The sequence below is a fragment of the Heptranchias perlo genome, chromosome 16, assembly GCF_035084215.1.
Source record: "Heptranchias perlo isolate sHepPer1 chromosome 16, sHepPer1.hap1, whole genome shotgun sequence".
Taxonomy (NCBI): domain Eukaryota; kingdom Metazoa; phylum Chordata; class Chondrichthyes; order Hexanchiformes; family Hexanchidae; genus Heptranchias; species Heptranchias perlo.
This window is the reverse complement of record NC_090340.1, coordinates 48062125-48077872: the sequence shown is the minus strand read 5'-3', so window position 1 is coordinate 48077872 and position 15748 is coordinate 48062125. Positions and strand designations below refer to the sequence as shown.

The 15748-nt window shown below is 40.6% G+C and overlaps 1 long non-coding RNA gene across 1 annotated transcript in view; it reads left to right on the top strand.

Annotated features, from left to right (window-relative positions):
* The window catches only part of LOC137333352 (uncharacterized), a 60999-nt gene extending 46538 nt beyond the window's left edge, over positions 1–14461 (top strand). Inside the window, exons 3-4 of the long non-coding RNA XR_010965872.1 lie at positions 13888–14159; positions 14311–14461. This is a non-coding gene — a long non-coding RNA (uncharacterized lncRNA). The remainder of the gene's footprint in view (positions 1–13887; positions 14160–14310) is intronic.
* The last annotated feature ends 1287 nt before the right edge of the window (positions 14462–15748 follow it).

Below are 15748 nucleotides of genomic sequence, written 5' to 3'. Positions count from 1 at the left end.
GTATAATCATCAACAGATGAGTTTTACCATTGTGAATAATCGCTGTAGAAGTGAAAGTGATTAATTCTATTTGCTTTAAAGGTCATAAAACAGTTTGGATTATAGAGACACAGTATTCCTTTCAAAAGCAGACATAAGTTGAATTACAAAAGCCTAACCTACAAAAGTGTGGATGCACAAAAGATTCTGATTCAACCAGCTGGTTTAAAAGACTTTTCTTTAAAGTTAATTTTTCACTTACTTTAAATCCCATTTTAAAGATATTTTCTTCCTATTTAGATCTCAATTATCCATTATGCCATTTCCCAATCGCTAGGGCAGGTGCATAGGTGGGCAACCTACTATTGTAACATCACCAGGGTCAGTGTTGAACTGGCTGCAGAGAAGTGCACATGAGTGGACTAGGATCTTTGTTATTCCATCCCTCTATGTAGTGACCTCCTAAAATGCATTTGAAATTGGGAAGTTGGTTTGTGATGATGAACTCCTGTTCAGAGGGTTAAATTTGTTTCTGCTAAGACGGAGTTTTCCAGAACTTCTCTGCTTTTATCGTCTATTTCCATTTAAGCAAAGCAGCATTCTAACTCATGCTAGTTACTGAAATTATATATTTTGGAAATTTTTTACTGGCAGGATCATAAAAATTGGTACTTTGAGATGCCCTGAAATAATATCCAAAATTATTTCAGCCAAGTTCAGATGTGGATTATGTTCATCTACAGAGTTTCATGATTGTATGTTGTTTTGACGTACCACCTAATATTTCATATCAAGACCTCTTTTTATATAAAGATCAGTATATTTTTGGTGCTGCGCTCAATGAAAATTTCCCCATGAAAGTGGAAAATGATTGTCTCCAAATTTGTCACAAAAGTAGCTTTGAGCAAAATAATTTAAAGAATTGTTGGACAGGCAACATAAAAAAGAACAAGGAAAAGTTTTATACACGTACTCTCTGATATCCAAGTATAATCGAGCAAAACTTCACACTATGCAGCAATCCACATACCTTTACTGTATAACTCTGGCTTGCTATCCTCTGTAGACAACATGCATGCCCCTCTTTCCCTCAACAGCCTGACAAATCTAAATGTTTTGCTCATGTCTTTGTCTTTCCAAGTTGAGTGATAAATGTTCAAGGTATTATTTTTTTTTTAAAACACTAGTAGTAATGCTGACTCAAACATTGTGGTGGTGAAGCATATTGAAGGACGGTGTCAACAGTAATCTAAAACATAGCAAAGTCTTGGCATTTTGTCTATGTGACAATAGTTCACTTGTAATGAAAAAGTGACCTTTTTACAATGCAGCAAAATTGGCATGTGGATGAGGCCTGCTAAACATAATTAATATACTCTCCAAGCGTTTCAACAAAGTTTCTGTAATAATTTATTCTTTTGAGACTTTTTGTATATGGGTTACAATTCCCCAGTTCAACCCAAGGGCCTGGGGTTCCTTCTGTCCTTTTATACGCGTCAGTATTTTATTTTCCTGGAGATAGCTATGTAAAGTTACATAGCTATCTCCAGGAAAATAAAATACTGGAAGTTCTTACTGAGTAGAGTATGCTCTGCTAAAAGTTTCAGAAGATAAGTCTTCCGCCACTTGAGGATAAACTAGTAAGCACTGAATGAATAATCCATCTAAAGTTAGATGGATTATTCATTCAGTGCTTACTAGTTTATCCTCAAGTGGCGGAAGACTTATCTTCTGAAACTTTTAGCAGAGCATACTCTACTCAGTAAGAACTTCCAAAGAACAGAATTTCTAAAACATTGGTTCCCTCTTTCCAATAGTGTTCAGCATTCTGGCCTCTCTCAGTGAGAGACACCCATCTAGTGTGCATTGGCTTCTAGTCAATGTCTGAGTTTATAGGTTTGAATCAAACCACCTTTATTTTTACATTTCCTCTCTTTCCTCTCCCCCCTCTCTAGCTGAAGTGGCTTCATATCAAAAGATGCTCCAGAGCTTTCAATAAGGCAGATATACTTGCCAATTGCTGATGCAACTTTTTGGACAGTCTAGTTCTTCCAATGAACTCTGTAATTGGGCACTGCACATATTTATAATCATAAAACTAGTATTTGCTTTATCATTTTTCAGTTTTTAAGAGAGTAAATATACTGCGTTAAGTTTACTCCTAGAAAGAAAGAGAGACTTGCATTTATATAGCGCTTCCCACGACCTCCCAAAGCACTTCACAGCCAATTAAGTATTTTTGAAGTGTAGTCACTGTTGTAATGTAGGAAAACAATGTAGAAAACAAACACTTTATGTTCTATGCCATAAAAGAATGACATTGCAATATACAATAACAGTTAATTCAATTTATCCATTGGTATATATGTTTAATGTGTCTTGCTGCAGCATTTGTCCCTGATGTGCCATGCGGTTCTCTGTTGATTGTGGATATGGCTTACTGCTAAGTGTTCCCCATAGCATTGGTAGATGGCCACAATGATATAAAAGATCTACTACCAGCATTTGGAGCTAACTGGGATGGACTTGCATCCGATCCAGGGTTTCTGCTACTGCTGTTGCTGTGGGCTCGGTACTTTCAGAGGCAGTGCCTGCTATCACTTGTGCAGAGCTATGTAGTAGTACAGAGCTACTGTTGAAGCTAGTGCCAACAGTCTGAGCTTGTGCTAATTCACTTCTGTCACTGGTGCAGGGCTTCCCCTCAAGTTGTCCAGTGATCTGTATTAGCCTAAATACTAGTTTTTCTTAGGCTTTTGAATCCTTCCATAAGTGTTTGCCAATCAAGTTGAAGCCAGTTGTTACGACTTTTTAGATTTTTGACCCAAAGGTCTCACAATAGCAGTGTGAACATTCATGAAAGGTGTTCCTACGATCTATGTGCGGTCTTCACTTGACATGCTACTGGCATTGTTGTGCACTCAACCTAATCAAACCATACCACCTTCCAGTGTTCAACGTCAACGACATGTTCTAATAATCTCTCTTTGAAAGCCTGCTAACTAAGGTTTGTAACCATACCCAGCTTAGGAAGGGCACCCTGCATGTTGGGCTTCTCTTCAACAGGTGGCTCCTCATCACCTATGATCCTTGCTTCTCCTTCTCCGTGTTGTGGACACATTCATGGAACATTTTGTGAAAATCATGGAATATCTAACTAATGAGTAGATAGCTCAGACTTGAAGCTAGTACCAGCACAGGCACAATAGGTCCATACTAACATTCACATTCCCAAGACCTTCAAGACTTTCCAAATATAACAATTACATCATTTTTGAATTTTGTCAGTGATATGACATCTGAGGATCTATGGTCTGCCATGATGTATTACAGTCTAGTATTTCTTCTAAATTTAACAGCACTGGGGATTGAGGTGCAGTGATTTACTCCAAGTGCCTTATTATAGTACATTCATCCATTTTGGCATATATAATGTAATTTGCATAACCCTGCTATTTTCTCTTACTTATTATATTCTGGCTTTTTTTTAATAGCTGCAATTTTGCCATGTGCATATATATTCTGTGCTCCCATTTCATAATAGTACTGTACTTTTTTTAAAAAAAACCTAGTCATGGACCATCTTCACTCCAGGTCCTTCAAATCCCATATATTATGTTTATGCTCTACATGACACATAGTCATGCCTGGGATCTCCATTTTTTTATACTGGGTATTGGCTTCATTTCCCACCCCCCATCTTCAACTCTCCTTTCAGTTTATCCATCACAGAATCAATCAGGAGACACCGATCCCTGTTGATGTCCCTGCATTTTGTGTAGAATTGTGCATTTGACATATGACTTTATAGAGGTCAAGTGACTCCTTAACTGCTTTAGTACTGTGAAAAGATCATTATTGCAGCTGTGTCTGATACTTTTTTGAGGCTGCTAATAAAATCACATCAAAAATTGACACATTTAACAGTGACATATTTCCATTTTGTTAAAAATTTTGCCAGCATATCTGACAAAAATGAATCATATTTGCCTGTAATATATTGTCATTATCTTTCATTCTTTTGAAACCCAGGTTCATTCACAGAAAATAGCCCACCTTTGAAAGACAATGGCCCCAGAGAAAATGTTGCTTCTGATTTTAGTATCTGTTACGTCCAGTTTTCAGCTGAGATGTAACAGACTGTAATATTTGGCAGAAATCAGTAGCACCTGATCTCTACCACTTCCTGAACAAGTTAGAGTCTCCGATGATTTGTGGGTTGGGTGGTGAAAGCTCCTGTGCAAAGCAGACAGTATCTACATTATCGTATTCAAAAGACAGTATGGAAAGCACCTGCTGTATTTCCTGGTTGACAAGCATGCGTGTAGCTAAGTCCTATGCAAGAACAGGAAACTTGGCAGAAAGGGTGGTTTGGGATGGACCTACAGGAAGGGAGGCCGACGATAGTATAAGTAAGTGTTTTAGATCATTTCTGGGCTCCCTTTGCTATTTTTACCTGCTTTCTTCTTGTTGCCACTTAAGCTTTTTAGACTTTCTTATTATTTTCCTCTCTCCAACTCTCTTTCCTGGTGCTGATGGGTTTGCCAGTTGGCATCCTCCAAGCTGACCTGTAAAAAAGGAGAATCTATAAAAGGATGCCAGGCACGCCGGGCTGCTTGAGAGATCCTCTGTGCCGAATGCCGGCACTCACACACTTACATTTGCAAAGAGTGGCAAAATTACCTCACTTTGGCAGAGTGCTGGTGGATGGTCCCCTTCCCAAAGAAAACTGCACTGGGAGACCCCTTCACTACAATATGTGAATGCATGATTAACTACATTTGTACAGCATGAAATAAGACATGCCAGGATGATCAATTATCTGAAATCCTGCAACTTTCAAGATGCTACTCTTATAATTGGATAACCATGTGGTGAAGGATAGAATACGAGAGCCTGGTCTTTCGTTGTTTCCAAGCCTTTATTCAAAGAGATTCCCCTTACACACGCACCACACCCTACATAAGCTCTCCTATAAAAAGGATACAAGAGTGTCTCCAATTGATACCCACCACCTGAATACAATTAACACTCATTGATATAAATCATACAATTAACAGATACCAATCAAATATGGTTTTTAATGCAAGCCCTGGAACACCGACCTGCCAATGACTGTAGGGCTTTGTCTTCTTGGGATTTGTTTGTTATCTTATTGCACAGACCACAGAAATCAGCTTTATAATGCAATCTGATTCTATAATGTTGTGTTTGTCAGAGCTGGGGATTTGTCACTGTAATCCTAGAATTTGAGATTGTTGTATGCTTATGGTGATCTAGATTCTACTGATTCACATAAATGATGTCACCTGTGGAAATGTAATAAATACTACAACGCATGGCACTAAACCTTACTACGTGTTTTAGATGGTCATACCTTTTTTGTTGAATCTGGATAGCCTTTTGGCTAACAATTTTACTTGAACTGAGATCATCATAGCTCAGTTGCACACTTTAATAAAATAGTAATAATTTCATATTAGCATTTTTGTTCTTGATATTTTGGTGAACACTAAGTTATTGTAGATACTTCTTTCAGTGACAGGCATTCCCAACTCATTTTATCTGAAATACCAGCTGGAGGATTGCCTGATGTCTTGGGCTCCACATTGAAGGACTGTCTTGATACTGGGTTGAAAGCCTCATTTATTTCCTGATATCAAGTCTTGAAATTGCAGGTCACGTCCACAGCTAAATCAGTAACTTAACTTCTTAGATTTTTGCCTGCCATTTCTTAATCCGGTGCCCCTTCAGCCTTAGCAGCAAAGAGGCTGGTGCAGAGCTCTGCCATCTGCAAGCCTACTTGCAGTTACCATGCAGCAGATGGTTAGACCATGCAATGTTAGGAATATGGTCATTTTAAGAATATGTTAAGTTTCTGTTCAAATGCCTTCTTGCACAGGGGGATGGATCAGGAATTAAGTTTATACCTAGTGTTATACTATGATATGGAAACTGTCATGACAAAACCATTGAAATAAAGAAACTGTCAGAGCCAGACTCAACACAGTGCTATATTTGACCAAGTACAAAACTACAGTAGTGCAACTTTGATCATCTAAAGCATTGCAGTAAGCTTTACATTACCAACGATGACTGATAATTAGTGTGAATCAACAGAATCTAAATTGCCGAAGCACAGCAAAAATCTCAAATTCTTGGATTACTGTGACACCGCTAGCTGTGACAAATAGCTCAACATGATAGTTAGATTGCATTATAAAGTTAATTTCTATGATCTGTACAACAAGATAACAAATACAGACATCAGTATTAATTGCCCACACTACATCACATCAAAATAAGATGTACAAACACTTTAATTGGATGACAAGCCAATTAATGTATTGACACAGTTCAGGCACAATCAGAAACAATCTTCCCTCTGGTTTGGTGCCATGTGATGATTGTACCTTTTGTGGTTTAAAATTTGAATGTTAAATATATGAATACCTTTCTCATTCAAAGGTAACATGTCTTCAATAAATTGACAATTTATTTTAGTTTTAACTGTCAACCCAGTCCATTTGTTCAGATGTTGCTCCTTCCATTCTTATAACTTGTTCTTTCACACAAAAACTCTCTCCATCTTCCTCCCACGCTTATAAATCTTTCTACTTTCCTCAGTCTTTTTTGTGTAATGTTCACTGTATCCTATGTCTTTCATATAACCTCCAACTTGAAAAACAATGTTCAAACTGAAATATTTCAAAGTAAAATACTATTTCAGGCAATCTGATGAATCTTAGTCAAACTTCCTTGTCATGAGTTTGAAAAGATCCAATTAAAGCTACATAAACGTGTCCTAGAAATTGTAACTGTCCAGTTAACCTTATCTTCCTAAATTCTTCAGTTAGGCAGTATTATCAGCGTTGCTTACTTTTGCTGATAAACCTGTCTCCAGGATTTAAATGCACAATGCTATCTGACCACCAACAGCACTGAGAAGAAATTCCTTGTCTTATTTAAACAAGTTGCTCATTATTGTGTTCTACAGCTTCAGTACTTTCTTGAACTATGATACCAATATTGATTGAAGGAATTTGAAATTATTAATAATGATACAAAAACTTGCATTTATATAGTGCCTTTAATGTAGTAAAATGTCCCAAGGCGCTTCACAGGAGCATTTTCAAACAAAATTTGACACTGAACCACATGAGATGTTAGGACAGGTGACCAAAAGCTCATAGGAACATAGGAACAGGAGTAGGCCATTCAGCCCCTCCTGCCTGCTCTGCCATTTGATAAGATCATGGCTGATCTGTGATCTAGCTCCATATACCTGCCTTTGGCCCATATCCCTTAATACCTTTGGTTGCCAAAAAGCTATCTATCTCACATTTAAATTTAGCAATTGAGCTAGTATCAATTGCCGTTTGCAGAAGAGAGTTCCAAACTTCTACCACCCTTTGTGTGTAGAAATGTTTTCTAATCTTGCTCCTGAAAGGTCTGGCTCTAATTTTTAGACTGTGCCCCCTACTCCTAAAATCCCCAACCAGCGGAAATAGTTTCTCTCTATCCACCCTATCCGTTCCCCTTAATATCTTATAAATTTTGATCAGATCATCCCTTAACCTTCGAAAATCTAGAGAATACAATCCCAATTTGTGTAATCTCTCCTCATAACTTAACCCTTGAAGTCCGGGTATCATTCTAGTAAACCTACGCTGCACTCACTCCAAGGCCAATATGTCCTTCCGAAGGTGCGGTGCCCAGAACTGCTCACAGTACTCCAGGTGCGGTCTAACTAGGGTTTTGTATAGCTGCAGCATAACTTCTGCCCTCTTGTACTTGATATAAAGGCCAACATTCCATTTTCCTTCTTGATTATTTTCTGCACCTGTTCATGACACTTCAATGATCAATGTATCTGAACCCCTAAGTCCCTTTGGACATCCACAGTTTTTAACTTTTTACCATTTAGAAAGTACCCTGTTCTATCCTTTTTTGATCCCAAGTGGATGACCTCACATTTGTCTACATTGAATTCCATTTGCCACAGTTTTGCCCATTCACCTAATCTATCAATATCGCTTTGTAATTTTATGTTTTCAATTACACTGCTTACAATGCCACCAATCTTTGTGTCATCGGCAAACTTAGATATGAGACTATCTATGCCTTCATCTAAGTTGTTAATAAATATTGTGAATAATTGAGGCCCCAAGACAGATCCCTGCGGGACTCCACTAGTCACATCCTGCCAATGTGAGTATCTACCCATTATCCCTACTCTCTGTCGCCTTTCGCTCAGCCAACTTCCTAACCAAATCCGCACTTTTCCCTCTATTCCATGGGCTTCTAAGCTTGGTCAAAGAGGTAGATTTTAAGGAATGTCTTAAAGGAGGAAAGAGAGGTAGAGGGATGGAGAGGTTTAGGGAGCGAATTCCAGAGCTTAGGGCCAAGGCAGCTGAAGGCACGGCCTCTAAGTGGAGCGATTAAAATCGGGGATGCGCAAGAGGCAAGAATTGGAGGAGCGCAAAGATCTCCGAGGGTTGTAGGGCTGGAGGAGGTTAGAGAGAGAGGGTGGGGTGAGGCCATGGAGTGATTTGAAAACAAGGATGAGAATTTGAAAATTGAGGCATTCTCGGACTGGGAGCCAATGTAGGTCAGCGAGCACAGGAATGATGGGTGAACGGGACTTGGTGCGTGTTAGGATACAGGCAGCAGAATTTTAGATGACCTCAAGTTAATGGAGGGTGGAAGATGGGAGGCCAGTCTGGAGAGCATTGGAATAGTTAAGTCTAGAGGTTACAAATGCATGGATGAGGGTTTCAGCAGCAGATGAGCTGAGGTAAGAGCAGAGACAGACTATGTTTTTTTTCATTCGTTCATGGGATGTGGGCGTCGCTGGCGAGGCCAGCATTTATTGCCCATCCCTAATTGCCCTTGAGAAGGTGGTGGTGAGCCGCCTTTTTGAACCACTGCAGTCCATGTGGTGAAGGTTCTCCTACTGTGCTGTTAGGTAGGGAGTTCCAGGATTTTGATCCAATGACTATGAAGGAGCGGCGATATATTTCCAAGTCGGGATGGTGTGTTACTTGGAGGGGAACATGCAGGTGGTGTTGTTCCCATGTGCCTGCTGCCCTTGTTCTTCTCGGTGGTCGAGGTTGCGGGTTTGGGAGGTGCTGTCGAAGAAGCCTTGGCGAGTTGCTGCAGTGCATCCTGTGGATGGTACACACTTCAGCCACAGTGCGCCGCTGGTGATGGGAGTGAATGTTTAGGGGATGGATGGGGTGCCAATCAAGCGGGCTGCTTTGTTCTGGATGGTGTCGAGCTTCTTGAGTGTTGTTGGAGCAGCACTCATCCAGGCAAGTGGAGAGTATTCCATCACACTCCTGACTTGTGCCTCGTAGATGGTGGAAACGCTTTGGGGAGTCAGGAGGTGAGTCACTCGCCGCAGAATACCCAGCCTGCTCTTGTAGCCACAATATTTATATGGCTGGTCCAGTTAAGTTTCTGGTCAATGGTGACCCCCAGGATGTTGATGGTGGGGGATTCGGCGATGGTAATGCCGTTGAATGTCAAGGGGAGGTGGTTAGATCTCTCTTGTTGGAGATGGTCATTGCCTGGCATTTGTCTGGCGTGATTGTTACTTGCCACTTATGAGCCCAAGCCTGGATGTTGTCCAGGTCTTGCTGCATGCGGGCACGGACAGCTTCATTATCTGAGGGGTTGCGAATGGAACTGAACACTATGCAATCATCAGCGAACATCCCCATTTCTGACCTTATGATGGAGGGAAGGTCATTGATGAAGCAGCTGAAGATGGTTGGGCCGAGGACACTGCCCTGAGGAACTCCTGCAGCAATGTCCTGGGGCTGAGATGATTGGCCTCCAACAACCACTACCATCTTCCTTTGTGCTAGGTATGACTCCAGCCACTGGAGAGTTTTCCCCCTAATTCCCATGGACTTCAATTTTATGAGGGCTCCTTGGTGCCACACTCCGTCAAATGCTGCCTTGATGTCAAGGGCAGTCACTCTCACCTCACCTCTGGAATTCAGCTCTTTTGTCCATGTATGGACCAAGGCTGTAATGAGGTCTGGAGCCGAGTGGTCCTGGCGGAACCCAAACTGAGCATCGGTGAGCAGGTTATTGGTGAGTAAGTGCCGCTTGATAGCACTGTTGACGACAACTTCCATCACTTTGCTGATGATTGAGAGTAGACTGATGGGATGGTAATTGGCGGGATTGGATTTGTCCTGCTTTTTGTGGACAGGACATACCTGGGCAATTTTCCACATTGTCGGGTAGATGCCAGTGTTGTAGCTGTACTGGAACAGTTTGGCTGGAGGCGTGGCTAGTTCCAGAGGTGGAAGTAAGCGGTCTTGGTTGATGGAGTGGATATATAGTTGGAAGCTCATCTCGAGGTCACATAGGACGCCAAGGTTGCGAATGGTCTGTTTCAGCCTCAGGCTATGACCAGGGAAAGGGATGGAGTCAGTGGCTAGAGAATGGAGTTTGCTGTGGGGACCAAAGACGATGGCTTCGGTCTTCCCAATATTTAGTTGGAGGAAATTTTTGCTCATCCAGTTCTCGATGTCAGACAAGCGTGTTGCAAATGAGAGACGGTGGTGGGTTTGGGAGAGGTGGTGATGGTGAGGTTGAGCTGGGTGTCAACAGCGTACACGTGGAATCAGATGTGTTTTTGGATGATGTCGTTGAGGGGCAGCACATAGATGCTCCCGCACCGTTACCTCTGGAGTTCCCCAAGGATCTCCCCTCAGCTAACATGGGGGCCAGGACGGGAAGTTGGATGGTCAGCAGTTTGGTGGGAGTAGGTTCAAGGGAGCAGGAGGTGGGTCTCATGGTCAAAAAGAGCTCATAGAGTGCATGAGGGGAGATAGGATAGATCCTTGGGGAACTCCAGAGGTAAACTGCGGGATTGGAAAGAGAAGCCTTTTCAGGTGATTCTCTGCCTCTGACTGGATAGATAAGAATGGAACGGGGTGAGCGCAGTCCCACCCACTGGACGATGGAGGAGAGACGTTGGAGGAGGTTGGTGTGGTCAACCATGTCAAAGGCTGCAGACAAATGGAAAAGGATGAGGACGGATAGTTTACAACGGTCACAGTCACATAGGACGTCATACGTGACTTTGATAAGGGCCGTTTCAGTACTGTGGCAGGGGTGGAAACCTGATTGGAGGGATTCAAACATGGAGTTGCGGGAAAAGTGGGCACGGATTTGGGAGGTGACAACACGTTCAAGGACTTTGGAGAGTCAAGGGAGGTTGGAGATGGTAGTTTGCAAGGACAGAGGGGTCAAGAGTGAGTTTTTGAGGCGGGGGATGATGTCAGCAGATTTGAAGGGGTGGGGGACAGTACCTGTGGAGAGGGAACTGTTAACAGTATCAGCTAGGAAGGGAAGTTGGGTGGTCAGCAGTTTGGTGGGAATAGGGTCGAGGGTGCAGGAGGTGGGTCTCATGGTCAAAATGAGCTCGGAGAGGACATGAGGGGAGATAGGAGAGAAACTAGAGAAAGATGCAAGGCTAGGGCTAGGGCAGGGGAAAACCTTAGGGGAAGTTTGGCTTGGTGGGCTAGGGGAAGGGAGAGAAACTGCACAGGCAGCTGAACGGATGGTCTCAATCTTAATGACAAAGAAGTCCATGAGCTCCTCACACTTGTTAATGCATAGGAAAGTGTGGCTCTTAGCATTCCTATATTGATTTAGTCATGTTTTGTCAAACATTTCACTTGAACCTTTGCTATGCTATTTATATCTTTTATTTGGCCACACCTGGATAGCCTTTGGGCTTAACTAAGATCAGCATAGGCCAGCTGCACACTTTAAAGAAACAGTAATAACCTCATATTAGCACTTACAAATTCTGGTAAGTGCATGATTTCTAATGTATGTCGAATATAAGTTTCTGTAAGCAGGTCATAACTGATACACATTGTTCATAACAGTTCTAGAACACATCTGTATACAAAGTAGTTTGTTACAAGTATTGAATATGTGTAAAAACAGAAGTTGAGTTTATGGTCTGGAATTTGAGAGGATTGCCTATTTGAAGGTTTGCTGTAAAAGTGCTTTATTTTAAGTGATATTTTGGTGAGCACGAATCGGATATTGTAGTTTTAATTCAACACACTATAGATACACTCTTTCACAGAGTGTATTCTCAGCCCATTTTATCTGAAATACCAGCTGGGGAATTGCCAGAATGGGCTGCACTCTGAAGTATTGTTTTGCTATTGGGTTGAAAGCTGCAACCATTTCCTGACTTCAAGTCTTGAAATTGCAGGTCACACCCACAGCTAAATTAGTAACACAAAGATTGACAAGTTCTTAATGGACTGTACCCTGAAGAGTACCACTTCAAAGTCAGTGGACCACATCTACCTGCCTTCCACTGAACTCCACCATAATGGGTTCATGGGGGCAATGAAGAAATGTGGAGAGGTTGTCAAGTTTCTTTAATTGGTGGTTAGTCCCAACGTACCAGCATCAGGAGTTACAGGATCTGAAGTTACTGAGCTGTGTCTGTTGACACTCTAAACCTTTTTTGCTTTTTTACATTACAAAATGTTTACATGCAAAATGTTACTCCGTTATAACTTGAACATAGTTTGGAGCGTATCAGCCAAATGTAGAACGTAATGGGCAAAGAGCAAAATGCCATAAATGATCAGAATGTGCAGTATCTGAATAAGCTAAATTATCGTAAATGTTGAGGCTAAAAAATTGTTGAAGTCTTTGATCCTTTCCTCCGCAAAGCCAAAGTGCACCTCAGAAATGAGTGCCCAATGCTGTGGACATGAAGGTGCAACTGGAGGTTTAGCAAGGTTACGGTTAGTTATGGCTAATCTATGTCAAATATCTTGGGCACCAGCATTGTATAATTACCCTCTGTTCTTTTTGGGTCTCCTCCCACATTTTATTTCAAGAAACTAAACATTATAAACAAACAGATTACAAGCTGAAACAGGAAGGCATTTAACAATCAACACTCCCAAGTATAAACGATCTTTTAAAATTAAAATTTTCAGAAACATTTTCATTTACAAAAGAGAAAAATTCAAGACTGATTTTCACATTGATATAATACTGATGTATATTCTCAACACTGCATGTTGAGGAGGTTACATTGACAACCTAATTGTGCATATTTGTACAGTAATTTGGTATGCATCAAGTCATGGGCAGACACAGGGTGGGGTCAGCAAGCGGTTAGGATAGCTCACTTTTATCTTAATTCTTAGCAGAAGTTTTGAAAGTTAGGCAGGAGAACCATGATTTTAAATATTAAGTGCAGCTTGAATCAGTTCTGTTTTGCCTGAGGAAGATTCATGTCAACTTTAATATGTTGTGCTCAGCACACCCATTACCAGTTCAATAAATTGCATCTTTCTAGAGAAATTTATTTTTTCTGCTATCATACTAATTTTCCAGTCCATATTGGTTCAAAACTGAAATAATTTGATAGCATTATACCATCTTATCAACTTGGAATTCTTAGTATTTGTGTTAGCTTTCACCTTACTAACTCTAGCTTTATCAGGGAAAATGACTTTGCCAAAGCTAACCTTAACAGATCGAAATGCCATCAGTTTAGGGTTTATTAGATGAGGAATTTAATAAATATGATGCTTCCTCCTATCTATGTTAGATGCATTATCTGTGTGAGAAGGTTAATATAATCATTGTTTTTAACTATCCCAGACTTCTTGCCATGTGATCCTTTTCTCTATTGTGACCGAAGACAATTCTTCTATGAGAGAAGCAAAGGTAGATGTTCATCAATTTAGGAATATTCATGGCATATCAACCACCTGGAGCTATTTACAGTTTTTCCTCATCTTCTCTGACAACCATGCACCCAGTTCCAAGTGCTGACTGGTAATGGCATGGCTCAACCATAGTGCCAGAAAGGTGATTTGTTTTGTCTTCCTGTTCCAGATGTCAAATTGATCACAGGAAAAAAACATGTAACTGTTGGAATTCCTGTTATGAGGGAACAGAATGTGATATTTGACCCATAATCCAAGGAAAGAATATTTGGAGAAAAAGCCTCAACAACCTTTTTCACTCTGGTATGATTGAGGGGGAATTCCACAGATGAATCTGTCTGAGTGAGCATTCAGGCACAAGTTACAGAACTTTGCTTTCAGGCTCCTGATGAAGGGAGATTTGACCATTTCTTTCTTGTACTACAAGGATTATCCTTTAAGGTAATTCAGCTTGCATTTGCTAAACATAAGACCAGGTAAATGCACTCACACTTGCTTGGCTTTTGAAATCCTTCTTTCATTTTGAATAACTTCTTTAACACTCCAATTTTTTATTATTTTATTAAATACATTTCTTTCTTTTCTTTTTCAGCTACTATTCCTTCTTTCATCTCATTTAATGTCTGGGCGAACAAAAAATCCTGTGAAGCCCAGATGGATAGTAAATGTCATTGTGCCTTTGCAGAACATTGCTTGACTGTTGCTGCTGGGCAGTGCTGTAATAAACATCTATCCTGAAATATGTTATATTTGTGCTCAATTATATCCAGTTATTCAGAACCCACAGTCTGTGTTATTTGTTGCAGTTTCTGCTTCTTGACAGTGCCACCCAGTTGGTGGTGTTGGTACAACACTCTTCAGCATAAAAGGTCACTATAGCACCAGCTAGTGATAAGAATCAAAATATATAGCATAATGAAACTAATGGGTTTCAAAGGAGTATTTTCTGCTGACTGGAGCAAAAATTACAAGATGGTGTTTTAAATAGTAGTAGATTTTTTTTTTTCTTCAGTGAAATGAGATTAAATGTTGAGGTATAATGGAGCTAAAGAGCAGATTAAAAAGGGCAAGTGTAGAATTTTATGTATATCCTTTTGTATGTCACTTGTCTTATGTAAACATTCTGCTGCTGAAAGTACAAAAAAGAAAGGAACCTCTTTTGGAACTTGTTTTGGGAAAAGGTAGATCACTTAAAATTTTTGGAATTAACTGTTAAAATGTCTACTGAGAACATAAATTACCTGCAAAGTTTCAGATAATTCTGATGAACTATATTACAAATTCAGCATCCAACAAGATAGTCTGTCAACTGCAAAAACTTGAACTTCCTAGTAATTGTAACTGCTATCAAATCCTGCAAATTTATATTTGGGAAATCAATGTCAACCACAAAACTATGAAGTAGTAGATTAATCTGTTATTTAAATCTTTTTCGCCCTCTTTTCTCTCCTGAAGGCATTAACTGCTTCTTGTCGAACATTCCGTGGATAACAGTTTCTCTAAACGTACGAGCCTAAATAGTGAGTGTTGGCACACTGTTGAACCACAAGTTCGATTACAGCCATCCTTGATTCTATCCACATATGTTCACTTCCAGCAGAGGTCACTGCATCATCTCTCCTCATTCTAATCACACACTCACCTGCTGCTGCTGCTGCCCTCATGACAGGTACAAACAGCATTCTGCTTTTACCTGGTAGCAACTGGAAAACATTTTACTCCTCTGCTAACTGCTTTCATGTTTCACACTGGAGCCACTTCCTAGCACATGACCATTCTGCTCACAACTTGCTGCTTCTCCCTCTCAGCATGCACACTATATGAAGCTGCCTCACACATCTGCACAACCCTTCACAAGAACGACGCACTAACTCACTCCAACACATTTTGAGTAGAAGTTGAGCGGAAGTGAATCCCGCCCCCCCAAATAATGTGCTGACATGTAATGTTGGATACAGTAGAATGAAACAATGTCATCATGAATCTATAGCTGGTATCTACATCCCCCAAATACCACCACGGCCTCCCTC